The sequence below is a fragment of the Triturus cristatus genome, chromosome 8, assembly GCF_964204655.1.
Source record: "Triturus cristatus chromosome 8, aTriCri1.1, whole genome shotgun sequence".
NCBI classification, from domain to species: Eukaryota; Metazoa; Chordata; class Amphibia; order Caudata; family Salamandridae; genus Triturus; species Triturus cristatus.
The window spans coordinates 1,621,015,333-1,621,031,496 of NC_140591.1; the positions used below are offsets into that span (position 1 = coordinate 1,621,015,333).

General features: G+C 36.8%; 12 non-coding genes across 12 annotated transcripts; all 12 read right to left on the reverse strand.

The window, feature by feature from the left end:
* Positions 1 to 466: 466 nt before the first annotated feature.
* TRNAT-AGU (transfer RNA threonine (anticodon AGU)) lies at positions 467 to 540 on the reverse strand. The gene has a single exon. It is a non-coding gene; the product is annotated as a tRNA-Thr (tRNA).
* Positions 541 to 974: 434 nt separating this feature from the next.
* Positions 975 to 1,047, reverse strand: TRNAT-CGU (transfer RNA threonine (anticodon CGU)). The gene has a single exon. It is a non-coding gene; the product is annotated as a tRNA-Thr (tRNA).
* Positions 1,048 to 2,504: 1,457 nt separating this feature from the next.
* On the reverse strand, positions 2,505 to 2,578 carry TRNAT-AGU (transfer RNA threonine (anticodon AGU)). The gene has a single exon. It is a non-coding gene; the product is annotated as a tRNA-Thr (tRNA).
* A 434-nt stretch (positions 2,579 to 3,012) lies between these two features.
* TRNAT-CGU (transfer RNA threonine (anticodon CGU)) lies at positions 3,013 to 3,085 on the reverse strand. The gene has a single exon. It is a non-coding gene; the product is annotated as a tRNA-Thr (tRNA).
* A 1,459-nt stretch (positions 3,086 to 4,544) lies between these two features.
* Positions 4,545 to 4,618, reverse strand: TRNAT-AGU (transfer RNA threonine (anticodon AGU)). Its single transcript has one exon. It is a non-coding gene; the product is annotated as a tRNA-Thr (tRNA).
* Positions 4,619 to 5,052: 434 nt separating this feature from the next.
* TRNAT-CGU (transfer RNA threonine (anticodon CGU)) lies at positions 5,053 to 5,125 on the reverse strand. The gene has a single exon. It is a non-coding gene; the product is annotated as a tRNA-Thr (tRNA).
* Positions 5,126 to 6,071: 946 nt separating this feature from the next.
* TRNAT-CGU (transfer RNA threonine (anticodon CGU)) lies at positions 6,072 to 6,144 on the reverse strand. The gene has a single exon. It is a non-coding gene; the product is annotated as a tRNA-Thr (tRNA).
* A 6,864-nt stretch (positions 6,145 to 13,008) lies between these two features.
* TRNAT-AGU (transfer RNA threonine (anticodon AGU)) lies at positions 13,009 to 13,082 on the reverse strand. The gene has a single exon. It is a non-coding gene; the product is annotated as a tRNA-Thr (tRNA).
* A 434-nt stretch (positions 13,083 to 13,516) lies between these two features.
* On the reverse strand, positions 13,517 to 13,589 carry TRNAT-CGU (transfer RNA threonine (anticodon CGU)). The gene has a single exon. It is a non-coding gene; the product is annotated as a tRNA-Thr (tRNA).
* Positions 13,590 to 15,045: 1,456 nt separating this feature from the next.
* Positions 15,046 to 15,119, reverse strand: TRNAT-AGU (transfer RNA threonine (anticodon AGU)). Its single transcript has one exon. It is a non-coding gene; the product is annotated as a tRNA-Thr (tRNA).
* Positions 15,120 to 15,553: 434 nt separating this feature from the next.
* Positions 15,554 to 15,626, reverse strand: TRNAT-CGU (transfer RNA threonine (anticodon CGU)). The gene has a single exon. It is a non-coding gene; the product is annotated as a tRNA-Thr (tRNA).
* A 438-nt stretch (positions 15,627 to 16,064) lies between these two features.
* TRNAT-AGU (transfer RNA threonine (anticodon AGU)) lies at positions 16,065 to 16,138 on the reverse strand. The gene has a single exon. It is a non-coding gene; the product is annotated as a tRNA-Thr (tRNA).
* Between the last annotated feature and the right edge of the window lie 26 nt (positions 16,139 to 16,164).

Consider the following 16,164-nt stretch of genomic DNA (forward strand, 5'->3'; position numbering starts at 1 on the left):
GGCGCTTTAACCACTTAGCCACAGCACCTACTTTAGTGATACAGAAGGGATCATTAATTTAGTATTGGTGATCAAATTCTGTGCCTGTGTTAAAGTGTCTTAATATGTATTCTAATGTTAAACAAGCAAGGATTCCTAATCTGTAAACAAGAATAGCTATGTTGTATTAAAAAAGAACACATTTTAAACTCAATCCCATATTTTGAATAGTTCATAAATAAGTGTTTTACATATATTCATCAATATTGCTCAAATCTAGGGTCATATTTCATCTGCCTCTTGCTCATTGAAATACCTTTTTAATTTTGAAATCACAGTATTGTTACTATAATATTGAAAACACTTTCAGTTTTTATTAGGTTTAAGATGATCTGTTCAACCGAAAGATAAATCAGACTTTTCTAATTTAATTGAATCGCAGGACGACTTAATGAAAATAATGTTTTATTTAAGAATGACGAAAGCAAGGCACTGCTGAGATTTGAACTCAGGATCTCCTGTTTACTAGACAGGCGCTTTAACCAGCTAAGCCACAGCACCCTCTTGAAAATGCTTTAAGGAACAGTTTGCCATATGGTGTTCAAGAGAAACCTGAGTTTTTCACTTTCATAATCATTTCTCAGTTCAGAAAACGCACTACTCAAATAGTTTAGATGAGGATACTGATCCTATTCATAAACACCTCATTGATATATTGCTTATCCTGTTCATAAATGTTTTAATTATGCCTTCTTTAAGAATGCATTACTTGAATTCAACTCTAGAATGATTTTTTATCTCTATTTTGCTCTTTGTCACTCTTTTTTCCCTTTTTCATTCAAAGCATTACTTTGAAAATCTTCACAATACCAGGTTTTTTTGTTTTTCAATTTAAGATGACCCATTCTAATGTTCACAGAACAACACTTTTCTTTTTAAAATGTATTAAACATTTGCGTGATGAAAAATATTTTTACATGTAAGGACCAATAATAAGGTGCTGCTGAGATTTGAACTCAGGATTTCCTGTTTACGAGACAGGCGCTTTAACCACTTAGCCACAGCACCTATTTTAGTGATACAGAAGGGATCATTAATTTAGTATTGGTGATCAAATTCTGTGCCTGTGTTAAAGTGTCTTAATATGTATTCTAATGTTAAACAAGCAAGGATTCCTAATCTGTAAACAGGAATAGCTATGTTGTATTACAAAAGAACACATTTTAAACGCAATCCCATATTTTGAATAGTTCATAAATAAGTGTTTTACATATATTCATCAATTTTGCTCAAATCTAGGGTTATATTTCATTTGCCTCTTGCTCATTGAAATACCTTTTTGATTTTGCAATCACAGTATTGTTACTATAATATTGAAAACACTTTCAGTTTTTATTAGGTTTAAGATGATCTCTTCAACCGAAAGATAAATCAGATTTTTCTAATTTAATTGAATCGCAGGACGAATTAATGAAAATAGTTTTTTATTTAAGAATGAGGAAAGCAAGGCTTTGCTGAGATTTGAACTCAGGATCTCCTGTTTACTAGACAGGCGCTTTAACCAGCTAAGCCACAGCACCCTCTTGAAAATGCTTTAAGGAACAGTTTGCCATATGGTGTTCAAGAGAATCCTGAGTTTTTTACTTTCATAATCATTTCTCAGTTCAGAAAACGCTCTACTCAAATACTTTAGACGAGGATACTGATCCTATTGATAAACACCTCATTGATATATTGCTTATCTTGTTCATAAATGTTTTAATCATGCCTTCTTTAAGAATGCATTACTTGAATTCAACTCTAGAATGATTTTTTATCTCTATTTTGCTCTTTGTCACTCATTTTTCCCTTTTTCATTCAAAACATTACTTTGAAAATCTTCACAACACCACGTTTTTTTGTTTTTCAATTTAAGATGACCCATTCTAATGTTCACAGAACAATACTTTTCTTTTTAAAACGTATTAAACATTTGCGTGATGAAAATTATTTTTACAGGTAAGGACCAATAATAAGGTGCTGCTGACATTTGAACTCAGGATTTCCTGTTTACGAGACAGGCGCTTTACCCACTTAGCCACAGCACCTATTTTAGTGATACAGAAGGGATCATTAATTTAGTATTGGTGATCAAATTCTATGCCTGTGTTAAAGTGTCTTAATATGTATTCTAATGTTAAACAAGCAAGGATTCCTAATCTGTAAACAAGAATAGCTATGTTGTATTAAAAAAGAACACATTTTAAACTCAATCCCATATTTTGAATAGTTCATAAATAAGTGTTTTACATATATTCATCAATATTGCTCAAATCTAGGGTTATATTTCATATGCCTCTTGCTCAATGAAATACCTTTTTAATGTTGCAATCACAGTATTGTTACTATAATATTGAAAACACTTTCAGTTTTTATTAGGTTTAAGATGATCTGTTCAACCGAAAGAGAAATCAGACTTTTCTTATTTAATTGAATCGCAGGACTAATTAATGAAAATAGTTTTTTATTTAAGAATGAGGAAAGCAAGGCACTGCTGAGATTTGAACTCAGGATCTCCTGTTTACTAGACAGGCGCTTTAACCAGCTAAGCCACAGCACCCTCTTGAAAATGCTTTAAGGAACAGTTTGCCATATGGTGTTCAAGAGACTCCTGAGTTTTTCACTTTCATAATCATTTCGCAGTTCAGAAAACGCTCTACTCAACTACTTTAGACGAGGATAGTGATCCTATTGATAAACACCTCATTGATATTTTGCTTATCCTGTTCATAAATGTTTTAATTATGCCTTCTTTAAGAATGCATTACTTGAATTCAACCCTAGAATGATTTTTTATCTCTATTTTGCTCTTTGTCACTCTTTTTTCCCTTTTTCATTCAAAGCATTACTTTGAAAATCTTCACAATACCAGGTTTTTTTGTTTTTCAATTTAAGATGACCCATTCTAATGTTCACAGAACAACACTTTTCTTTTTAAAATGTATTAAACATTTGCGTGATGAAAATTATTTTTACATGTAAGGACCAATAATAAGGTGCTGCTGAGATTTGAACTCAGGATTTCCTGTTTACGAGACAGGCGCTTTAACCACTTAGCTACAGCACCTATTTTAGTGATACAGAAGGGATCATTAATTTAGTATTGGTGATCAAATTCTGTGCCTGTGTTAAAGTGTCTTAATATGTATTATAATGTTAAACAAGCAAGGATTCCTAATCTGTAAACAAGAATAGCTATGTTGTATTACAAAAGAACACATTTTAAACTCAATCCCATATTTTGAATAGTTCATAAATAAGTGTTTTACATATATTCATCAATATTGCTCAAATTTAGGGTTATATTTCATCTGCCTCTTGCTCATTGAAATACCTTTTTGATTTTTGCAATCACAGTATTGTTACTATAATATTGAAAACACTTTCAGTTTTTATTAGGTTTAAGATGATCTGTTCAACCGAAAGATAAATCAGACTTTTCTAATTTAATTGAATCGCAGGACGACTTAATGAAAATAATTTTTTATTTAAGAATGAGGAAAGCAAGGCACTGCTGAGATTTGAACTCAGGATCTCCTGTTTACTAGCCAGGCACTTTAACCAGCTAAGCCACAGCACCCTCTTGAAACTGCTTTAAGGAACAGTTTGCCATATGGTGTTCAAGAGAATCCTGAGTTTTTCACTTTCATAATCATTTCTCAGTTCAGAAAACGCTCTACTCAACTACTTTAGACGAGGATACTGATCCTATTCATAAACACCTCATTGATATATTGCTTATCTTGTTCATAAATGTTTTAATCATGCCTTCATTAAGAATGCATTACTTGAATTCAACTCTAGAATGATTTTTTATCTCTATTTTGCTCTTTGTCACTCATTTTTCACTTTTTCATTCAAAACATTACTTTGAAAATCTTCACAACACCACGTTTTTTTGTTTTTCAATTTAAGATGACCCATTCTAATGTTCACAGAACAATACTTTTCTTTTTAAAACGTATTAAACATTTGCGTGATGAAAATTATTTTTACAGGTAAGGACCAATAATAAGGTGCTGCTGACATTTGAACTCAGGATTTCCTGTTTACGAGACAGGCGCTTTACCCACTTAGCCACAGCACCTTTTTTAGTGATACAGAAGGGATCATTAATTTAGTATTGGTGATCAAATTCTGTGCCTGTGTTAAAGTGTCTTAATATGTATTCTAATGGTAAACAAGCAAGGATTCCTAATCTGTAAACAAGAATAGCTATGTTGTATTACAAAAGAACACATTTTAAACTCAATCCCATATTTTGAATAGTTCATAAATAAGTGTTTTACATATATTCATCAATATTGCTCAAATCTAGGGTTATATTTCATCTGCCTCTTGCTCATTGAAATACCTTTTTGATTTTTGCAATCAAAGTATTGTTACTATAATATTGAAAACACTTTCAGTTTTTATTAGGTTTAAGATGATCTGTTCAACCGAAAGATAAATCAGACTTTTCTAATTTAATTGAATCGCAGGACGACTTAATGAAAATAATTTTTTATTTAAGAATGAGGAAAGCAAGGCACTGCTGAGATTTGAACTCAGGATCTCCTGTTTACTAGACAGGCGCTTTAACCAGCTAAGCCACAGCACCCTCTTGAAAATGCTTTAAGGAACAGTTTGCCATATGGTGTTCAAGAGACTCCTGAGTTTTTCACTTTCATAATCATTTCTCAGTTCAGAAAACGCTCTACTCAACTACTTTAGACGAGGATACTGATCCTATTGATAAACACCTCATTGATATATTGCTTATCCTGTTCATAAATGTTTTAATTATGCCTTCTTTAAGAATGCATTACTTGATTTCAACTCTAGAATGATTTTTTATCTCTATTTTGCTCTTTGTCACTCTTTTTTCCGTTTTTCATTCAAAGCATTACTTTGAAAATCTTCACAATACCACGTTTTTTAGTTTTTCAATTTAAGATGACCCATTCTAATGTTCACAGAACAACTCTTTTCTTTTTAAAATGTATTAAACATTTGCGTGATGAAAATTATTTTTACATGTAAGGACCAATAATAAGGTGCTGCTGAGATTTGAACTCAGGATTTCCTGTTTACGAGACAGGCGCTTTAACCACTTAGCCACAGCACCTACTTTAGTGATACAGAAGGGATCATTAATTTAGTATTGGTGATCAAATTCTGTGCCTGTGTTAAAGTGTGTTAATATGTATTCTAATGTTAAACAAGCAAGGATTCCTAATCTGTAAACAAGAATAGCTATGTTGTATTAAAAAAGAACACATTTTAAACTCAATCCCATATTTTGAATAGTTTATAAATAAGTGTTTTACATATATTCATCAATATTGCTCAAATCTAGGGTCATATTTCATCTGCCTCTTGCTCATTGAAATACCTTTTTAATTTTGCAATCACAGTATTGTTACTATAATATTGAAAACACTTTCAGTTTTTATTAGGTTTAAGATGATCTGTTCAACCGAAAGATAAATCAGACTTTTCTAATTTAATTGAATCGCAGGACGACTTAATGAAAATAGTTTTTTATTTAAGAATGAGGAAAGCAAGGCACTGCTGAGATTTGAACTCAGGATCTCCTATTTACTAGACAGGCGCTTTAACCAGCTAAGCCACAGCACCCTCTTGAAAATGCTTTAAGGAACAGTTTGCCATATGGTGTTCAAGAGACTCCTGAGTTTTTCACTTTAATAATCATTTCTCAGTTCAGAAAACGCTCTACTCAACTACTTTAGACGAGGATACTGATCCTATTGATAAACACCTCATTGATATTTTGCTTATCCTGTTCATAAATGTTTTAATTATGCCTTCTTTAAGAATGCATTACTTGAATTCAACTCTAGAATGATTTTTTATCTCTATTTTGCTCTTTGTCACTCTTTTTTCCCTTTTTCATTCAAAGCATTACTTTGAAAATCTTCACAATACCAGGTTTTTTTGTTTTTCAATTTAAGATGACCCATTCTAATGTTCACAGAACAACACTTTTCTTTTTAAAATGTATTAAACATTTGCGTGATGAAAATTATTTTTACATGTAAGGACCAATAATAAGGTGCTGCTGAGATTTGAACTCAGGATTTCCTGTTTACGAGACAGGCGCTTTAACCACTTAGCCACAGCACCTATTTTAGTGATACAGAAGGGATCATTAATTTAGTATTGGTGATCAAATTCTGTGCCTGTGTTAAAGTGTCTTAATATGTATTCTAATGTTAAACAAGCAAGGATTCCTAATCTGTAAACAAGAATAGCTATGTTGTATTACAAAAGAACACATTTTAAACTCAATCCCATATTTTGAATAGTTCATAAATAAGTGTTTTAAATATATTCATCAATATTGCTCAAATCTAGGGTTATATTTCATCTGCCTCTTGCTCATTGAAATACCTTTTTGATTTTTGCAATCACAGTATTGTTACTATAATATTGAAAACACTTTCAGTTTTTATTAGGTTTAAGATGATCTGTTCAACCGAAAGATAAATCAGACTTTTCTAATTTAATTGAATCGCAGGACGACTTAATGAAAATAATTTTTTATTTAAGAATGAGGAAAGCGAGGGGGCGTGGCTTGACGCCCAAGGAGTATGGACGCGTCTCCGTGAGGCTCCCGGTCCCGGAGCGGAGAAGTGCAACTTCGCGATGATTTCTAAGGAAGCAGCTGGCAGTAGTTAGCATAGGAAGTGCTCCTGCATCGCGCACCATGGTTTTCGAACAGTTTTGAGACGATTACTTTGCCTTTGTCAGGTAATTAGTGTCGGCTCGTCTCAGCAGCAGCGCGACCGCCATTTTGTTTTTCGGCGGAATGGCTTCTCCTTTTGCGAGCTTCCACCACAAGGCGACCTAAGGACATAATTCCAGTGACAATCGGAATCTCCTCCACTCACGATGTCCGAATGACCGTTTTTCTTGTTTTTTTTTTCTGTTGCTATCTTTGTTTCTACCTCAGCCTGCATGGATGCTAGCAGTGGCCGCCATCTTAGGTAATGATTTTTCTCATTGCTGGCTGGGTCTGCACAGTTCTGCTCGGAGCCTACGAAGTTTTCCTGCTGTTACTCTTCATGACCACTTTTTTGGCGGATTGTGGTCTCTGGCAACCGTATTGGCAAATGATTTCTGATCCTCACTTTCGCCCTGCTCGCTGACTCGCGACCAGCTACTGTGTACCACAGTCGGTGGCTTCTTCTTCTTCCCTTTTTTTTCCTTTTTATGTGGCGTGCCCTGCTACTGGCCCTGCTAGTTGATGGGTAGGACACGGGGCGCTCATACCAGTCCGTCCCTGCCGCCACGTTCTTTTATCAAAAACTCTACTTTATTCTCACAACTCTCCAAGTTGGAAGATTCGCAGTTATCTGAGGAAGAAGATAAGCATTCGAAGATGGATCCTGCACCCGCTACAACTACCAAGTCGAACGTGAAGAGGCTAAAAAAAGACCCTCCCTCGCCTCCCAAAGCATCCTCGGACATCTCCATGGAACTTTTGCTACATGAGATAAGGGCTCTTAGACCCTTTATGGAGGAAACAAATTCCACACTACAAGCTCTCTCTGACAAATGGGGGCAACTCGATACAAGGCTTACAGCGGTTGAACATGATGTTGCCACTTTCATTGACACTGCTAAAATGGTTCCTGTCATGCACTCGCAAATTACCACCCTCCAGAAACAGGTTGAAGACCTCGAAAACCGCAACCGGAGGAACAACCTCCGTATTTTTGGCCTGGGGGAGGGACTTGAAGGGAGCGACCCCATTGCTTTCTTTAAGACTTTCCTCCCTAAAGTCCTTCACTTGTCGGACGGAACTATGCTCAACATCCAGCGAGCCCACAGGCTGGGGCGCGCTCCTTCGGCTGGCTCCTCTCCCCAGCGACCGAGGGGGGTCATTATCTATTTCCTAGAGTACACGGATTTGCTAAAGGTGTTGGCGGCAGCCAAAGCTCTTCAGCGTGTCACATGGTCAGGCTCCACGCTATTTTTTGCGCAGGATTACTCCAAGGCAACTGCTGATAGACGCAAGGCTTTCCTGAATCTTCGACCTGATCTTCGTTCTATGGGGGCCAGATTTGGCCTCTTTCACCCTTGTCTTTTCAAGGTCACGTACAATAATAGAACCACGACTTACGAAGATCCTGGACGCCTGCAGAGCTTTATTGATTCACACAGGATGGATGCCACCACCTCTGCCGGAACATCCTCCTCACATGTTGCTTAATTGTTACTCAATATTTGTGCTTTTCTATTATTCTCCCTGCTCCACAGTCTCTCCACTCGCTAGGCGAAGTTGTTTCCATTCTATTTTATACAATAGTGCCAGCTTTTTGTGCTGATTTCCACTGCATTAGTGATTTTGCATTGTTACAGTAATGTTCTTCAATATTTTTTCTTTTTTAGGCTCGTACTTTCTTGGTTCCTGTTTTTTTTTCTCTCACAGTTGCTTCCTGAGATTAATTCTTGTCACATGTTCTTGTTTCACAGTTATGATGTCTCCTCATACGGCCTTCCCCGTTCCCCATCGGATCCTCCCTGGACGTGTGTCTGCTCCATGTGGTTTCACCCACCCTCCCACTCATTCTCTCCTTTTGTAGGTATGTCTTACATTTTGTTTTGCGTCCTCGTTATTGTAATGTTTTTGTTTTGGCGTTGTGCTCTTTCATTCGTATCTCATTGCCTTTATGGTATCCTTACTGCTCCGTTTCCCTCTTTCTTACTTATCTTTACTCTCTTCTCAATCCTTGCTCTGTCTCTTTCCTCTGTCCCTCTCTTTAATCAGAAGATCTCTTTTGTGCCATACATTTTTTCCATTTTCTACGGATTTTGTACTGCATTGACTTTTTGCTTTCTAACTGCATTCTGTTTTACTTGTGATTGCTCATGTCTTTGAAACTAGTTACTTGGAACGTTAGGGGTTTACATTCTCCTATTAAACGGCAAAGGATCTTAACCCATCTGGCCAAATTAAATGCGGACATTGTCTTTTTGCAAGAGACTCATCTCTCCGCTGATGAATCGTTAAAGCTGAAAAGGGGCTGGGTGGGGGAGGTCTTTTTCTCTCCTGGGGATGGCAAACGGAATGGTGTGATGATTCTTTGCCGTAAATCTCTTTCGTTTACATTATTATCTCAGAATTCAGATGTTAATGGACGGTGGTTAAATGTCAAATTGTCCTTTAAAGGGGTTCCTATATCTCTGTTTAATGTATACGCCTCAACGTGCGGAGAACCATCCTTCTGGTCCACCTTAGCAGCTCAGATTGCCCTTGGTTTGGAAGATAATTTTATTTTTGCTGGTGATTGTAATCAGGTTTTTGACCCCTTTATAGATAGAAACTCCAAAGTCCCTTATATCCCCAATAAACCCCAGAAATCATTTGTGCGAGTTATCTCCCAACACCAACTCTTTGACGCCTGGCGTCTCTGTAATCCAACCACCAGGGAGTACACCTTTTATTCCCCCTCTCATCATACCCAGTCAAGAATCGACTACATTTTTGTTTCTCATTCTATCTCACAAACCCTTACGCAAGCAGAAATTGGCCCTATACTGCTATCAGACCATGCCCCTGTGTCAATTGTATTCGAAATTCTCCCTCGAGCCACAGGTCCTAAGAGGTGGCGCTTTAACAACACCCTCCTTCTGGACCCGAAATTTACCGCTGCTTTTACTACTTTTTTTGAAGAGTTTTTTGCGTTTAATACTGACCAATCCATGCCCTTCTCCACCATTTGGGATGCTTTCAAGGCCTCAGCGAGAGATTTCGTGATTGGCTTTGTTGCAAAGAGGCGGAAACTTTCCCGCAAATTTACTGCTGACCTTTTACGGGACATCAAGACACTGGAACACTCCTTTTACACCTCGCACTCGAGTCAATCCCTCACGGCCCTCATCAACGCCAAATTAGCATTTAACAAAAAATCTACGGAGGATGCTTCTTTGTACTTATTAAAGTCCAGTGCTAAATTTTATGGGGGCAAAAACAAGGCAGGAAAGATTCTGGCTAACTATCTGAAAGTTAAACAGAACAGACTCAATATTGAGTCTATTTATGATGAACGCCTGGATTTAAAATTTAAAGATTCGGATATTCTGAACGAATTCTCCCTATTTTATAAATCCCTATATACCTCGGAATCGCAGCCCTCTGAGGACTCTCTCTCCCAGTTTTTTTCATCACTTCAGACTCCTCCCTGCCATCAGTCGGATCTCACTCTCCTGGAATCCGATCTAACGCACCAAGAATTGTCAGCGGCACTCCAGCTGCTCAAGAAAGATAAGGCGCCGGGGCCTGATGGCTTTACAGTAGAGTTCTTCCAACACTTTTCTAAGCTTTTATTACCCAAGTTGCATTCCCTCATAGCCTCCTTTAACACACTGGGGTGTTCTTCAGGCACCTTTTCGGAAGCACACATATGTTTGATACCGAAGGAAGGGAAAGACCATAGACACTGCAAAAATTATAGGCCTATTTCTTTGGTCAATATAGATTATAAGATCTTTTCAAAAGCCCTAGCCATACGTCTTGACTCCTACTTACCTGACTTACTAGAAGCGTAACAATCGGGCTTTGTTAAAGGCAGATTTATCACGGACAATACGAGACTTCTCTTTGACGTCTTGACCAAATCCTCGTCCTTGAAGCACCCCCTAGCGGCAATAGCGCTCGACGCCGAGAAGGCGTTTGATAGAGTCGAATGGAAGTACTTGTTTCATACTCTTCGTTGGTTTGGCTTCGGTCCCAAGTTTGTGTCCTTGATCTCTCTCCTTTATTCCAACCCGCGTGCGGCTATTTGCGCCAATGGTCTGATATCCTCATATTTTGATTTGGGCAGAGGAGTCCGTCAGGGTTGTCCTCTCTCCCCTTTTCTTTTTAATCTAGCTTTGGAGCCCTTTCTCTCTAAGCTTCGCCAAAACCCAAATTTATTCGGCTTTCAATCAGCGAACATTCACCTTAAATTAGCTGCCTATGCAGACGACATTTTGCTTTTCATGTCCAATCCTAATGTTTCTGTTCCTGCCTTTTTGACAGATGTACAGGCATATTCCAAAATCTCTGGCTACAAATTGAATAGCGATAAGTGTGAGATTCTCCCCCTGACCAAGTACACTTTTAAAGCGGATTTCAGCGCCTCAAATTTTATGTGGAGCCCCTCTCATATTAGATACCTAGGCATGTATATCACTCCCTCAATATCCGACACAGTTGCGCTATGTCTAAACAAATGTCTACAAAAAATTACTGATTTAACGGCCAGGTGGCATCCACTGTACTTATCGTGGTGGGGTCGGCTAGACACCATAAAGATGATGCTTGCACCCATTGTACTATACACCATATCCAACATTCCAGTCCCCATTCCGGCCAAATTCTTCAAAAAAATTAATTCCGCCCTCTCTTCCTTCTTGTGGAATTCAAAGCGACCTCGTATGTCATTAGCTAAGTTGATTCGCCCAAAAGCTGAGGGAGGAGTTAATTTTCCTGATTTTCAGGTTTATCAAAAAGCTTTCCTTCTACGACAAGCCTCACTTTGGTTGCTTGACCCCTCGGAGAATTGCCCTCTATGGCTTAGGATAGAGCGTCTTTACCTCTCTCCTTTCTCCTTCCCTGAATACCTTTCATTTTCACGTAAACCGCAGGCGGTGTCCTCTCCTATAATTAAACTGACTTCCAAGCTCCTGTTGCCCTCTCCTCCTTCTTCTCCAGATTCGATTGACCACTTCCTAAGTTCAACAATCTGGCATAATAAAGACTTGACTATTCGCGGCAAACCATTCTTTTGGAAAACCTGGCATCGAAAGGGTTTAGCATGGGTACACCAGCTTTTCTCAGACTCAAAGTTTATGTCCTTTCACCTGCTCAAACAACGTTTTGACTTGCCTGCCTCATTCGCGCATAAATATCCTCTGCTCAAATTGGCTGTGTTGGATAGGTTTGATCACCTATCTGCTTTGCCTCAGGTCCCCGCTTCTCAGACTTCTCCCTCACAACTCTCCTCCCTACTTAAGTCTAAACCCTCGGCTTCTAGCATATACAAACATTTGCAAGGGGCAGGTGCTCCTAGACAGAAATCTAAGGTGGAGGAAGCTTGGGAGCGCGATTTTCAACTTTCATGGCCACTTTCTCTTTGGAATAATATCTGGCTCAAGCTGCGTAAATCCTCCAGGGCAGCAAACCTCACACAAACGTTATTTTTTGTGTATAATCGTATTCTACTTACACCGAGTGCTTTGAGCAAAAGATTCGCATCTACTCCAGACACGTGCTGGTCATGTTCGTCCCCAAACGCTGACATATTTCATGCGCTGTTTTTATGCCCACTTGTGCAGAGCTTTTGGGAGCGAGTTTGGTCCCAAATAAACTTGATTTTTGACACTGCATTTCCTTTTTCTATCCCTCATATTTTCTTGGGGAGTCTCGCACCATGCTGGGAGAATGTCCCAGGTAAAACTAAAATTGTTGATCTGTTATTAGCGGCTGCGTTTCAGCAGATCACGGTTAACTGGAAGGACTCCACTAAAATCTCCTATAAGGCGTGGTGGTATGTAATCTGCCATAATCACAGACTGGACACCTCTTTTGTATATCCCGTGAAGTTGGCAACGAAACGTCTAGAACTGTGGTCCCCTGTTACATTGTTCCTCGACATGTGTGCCAAAAAATCCTCTCAGATAAAGCCGTCCCACCCTGAGGTCTTGAAGCCCCCATGAACCCCCTACACGTTCCCAGATTTATTTCCAAACTTTTAATACTGTTTTGGTTCATTTTCTATGCATTACTAGCATATCTTCTACTCATGAGTTTGTCTTTTATTTTTATGCAGTATAAGTCGATTATAATGTGATGGCATGAAATTGTCGTTTTCTTTTTGCTCTTTGTCAATGGATTACCTTGATATGTATTTATTGTTATTCCCTGTAATATGGATACCTTTATTTGTCTCAATAAAATTTTTCTTTCAAACTTAAAAAAAAAAAAGAATGAGGAAAGCAAGGCACTGCTGAGATTTGAACTCAGGATCTCCTGTTTACTAGACAGGCGCTTTAACCAGCTAAGCCACAGCACCCTCTTGAAAATGCTTTAAGGAACAGTTTGCCATATGGTGTTCAAGAGAATCCTGAGTTTTTCACTTTCATAATCATTTCTCAGTTCAGAAAACGCTCTACTCAACTACTTTAGACGAGGATACTGATCCTATTGATAAACACCTCATTGATATATTGCTTATCTTGTTCATAAATGTTTTAATCATGCCTTCTTTAAGAATGCATTACTTGAATTCAACTCTAGAATGATTTTTTATCTCTATTTTGCTCCTTGTCACTCTTTTTTCCCTTTTTCATTCAAAGCATTACTTTGAAAATCTTCACAATACCACGTTTTTTTGTTTTTCAATTTAAGATGACCCATTTTAATGTTCACAGAACAACACTTTTCTTTTTAAAATGTATTAAACATTTGCGTGATGAAAATTATTTTTACATGTAAGGACCAATAATAAGGTGTCGCTGAGATTTGAACTCAGGATTTCCTGTTTACGAGACAGGCGCTTTAACCACTTAGCCACAGCACCTACTTTAGTGATATAGAAGAGATCATTAATTTAGGATTGGTGATCAAATTCTGTGCCTGTGTTAAAGTTTCTTAATATGTATTCTAATGTTAAACAAGCAAGGATTCCTAATCTATAAACAAGAATAGCTATGTTGTATTAAAAAAGAACACATTTTAAACTCAATCCCATATTTTGAATAGTTCATAATAAGTGTTTTACATATATTCATCAATATTGCTCAAATCTAGGGTTATATTTCATCTGCCTCTTGCTCATTGAAATACCTTTTTGATTTTGCAATCACAGTATTGTTACTATAATATTGAAAACGCTTTCAGTTTTTATTAGGTTTAAGATGATCTCTTCAACCGAAAGATAAATCAGACTTTTCTCATTTAATTGAATCGCAGGACGAATTAATGAAAATAGTTTTTTATTAAAGAATGAGGAAAGCAAGGCACTGCTGAGATTTGAACTCAGGATCTCCTGTTTACTAGACAGGCCCTTTAACCAGCTAAGCCACAGCACCCTCTTGAAAATGCTTTAAGGAACAGTTTGCCATATGGTGTTCAAGAGAATCCTGAGTTTTTCACTTTCATAATCATTTCTCAGTTCAGAAAACGCTCTACTCAACTACTTTAGACGAGGATACTGATCCTATTCATAAACACCTCATTGATATATTGCTTATCTTGTTCATAAATGTTTTAATCATGCCTTCTTTAAGAATGCATTACTTGAATTCAACTCTAGAATGATTTTTTATCTCTATTTTGCTCTTTGTCACTCATTTTTCCCTTTTTCATTCAAAACATTACTTTGAAAATCTTCACAACACCACGTTTTTTTGTTTTTCAATTTAAGATGACCCATTCTAATGTTCACAGAACAATACTTTTCTTTTTAAAACGTATTAAACATTTGCGTGATGAAAATTATTTTTACAGGTAAGGACCAATAATAAGGTGCTGCTGACATTTGAACTCAGGATTTCCTGTTTACAAGACAGGCGCTTTACCCACTTAGCCACAGCACCTATTTTAGTGATACAGAAGGGATCATTAATTTAGTATTGGTGATCAAATTCTATGCCTGTGTTAAAGTGTCTTAATATGTATTCTAATGTTAAACAAGCAAGGATTCCTAATCTGTAAACAAGAATAGCTATGTTGTATTACAAAAGAACACATTTTAAACTCAATCCCATATTTTGAATAGTTCATAAATAAGTGTTTTACATATATTCAACAATATTGCTCAAATCTAGGGTTATATTTCATCTGCCTCTTGCTCATTGAAATACCTTTTTGATTTTTGCAATCACAGTATTGTTACTATAATATTGAAAACACCTTTAGTTTTTATTAGGTTTAAGATGATCTGTTCAACCGAAAGATAATCAGACTTTTCTATTTTAATTGAATCGCAGGACGACTTAATGAAAATAATTTTTTATATAAGAATGAGGAAAGCAAGGCACTGCTGAGATTTGAACTCAGGATCTCCTGTTTACTAGACAGGCGCTTTAACCAGCTAAGCCACAGCACCCTCTTGAAAATGCTTTAAGGAACAGTTTGCCATATGGTGTTCAAGAGACTCCTGAGTTTTTCACTTTCATAATCATTTCTCAGTTCAGAAAACGCTCTACTCAACTACTTTAGACGAGGATACTGATCCTATTGATAAACACCTCATTGATATATTGCTTATCCTGTTCATAAATGTTTTAATTATGCCTTCTTTAAGAATGCATTACTTGATTTCAACTCTAGAATGATTTTTTATCTCTATTTTGCTCTTTGTCACTCTTTTTTCCCTTTTTCATTCAAAGCATTACTTTGAAAATCTTCACAATACCACGTTTTTTTGTTTTTCAATTTAAGATGACCCATTCTAATGTTCACAGAACAACTCTTTTCTTTTTAAAATGTATTAAACATTTGCGTGATGAAAATTATTTTTACATGTAAGGACCAATAATAAGGTGCTGCTGAGATTTGAACTCAGGATTTCCTGTTTACGAGACAGGCGCTTTAACCACTTAGCCACAGCACCTACTTTAGTGATACAGAAGGGATCATTAATTTAGTATTGGTGATCAAATTCTGTGCCTGTGTTAAAGTGTCTTAATATGTATTCTAATGTTAAACAAGCAAGGATTCCTAATCTGTAAACAAGAATAGCTATGTTGTATTAAAAAAGAACACATTTTAAACTCAATCCCATATTTTGAATAGTTTATAAATAAGTGTTTTACATATATTCATCAATATTGCTCAAATCTAGGGTCATATTTCATCTGCCTCTTGCTCATTGAAATACCTTTTTAATTTTGCAATCACAGTATTGTTACTATAATATTGAAAACACTTTCAGTTTTTATTAGGTTTAAGATGATCTGTTCAACCGAAAGATGAATCAGACTTTTCTAATTTAATTGAATCGCAGGACGACTTAATGAAAATAATGTTTTATTTAAGAACGACGAAAGCAAGGCACTGCTGAGATTTGAACTCAGGATCTCCTGTTTACTAGACAGGCGCTTTAACCAGCTAAGCCACAGCACCCTCTTGAAAATGCTTTAAGGAACAGT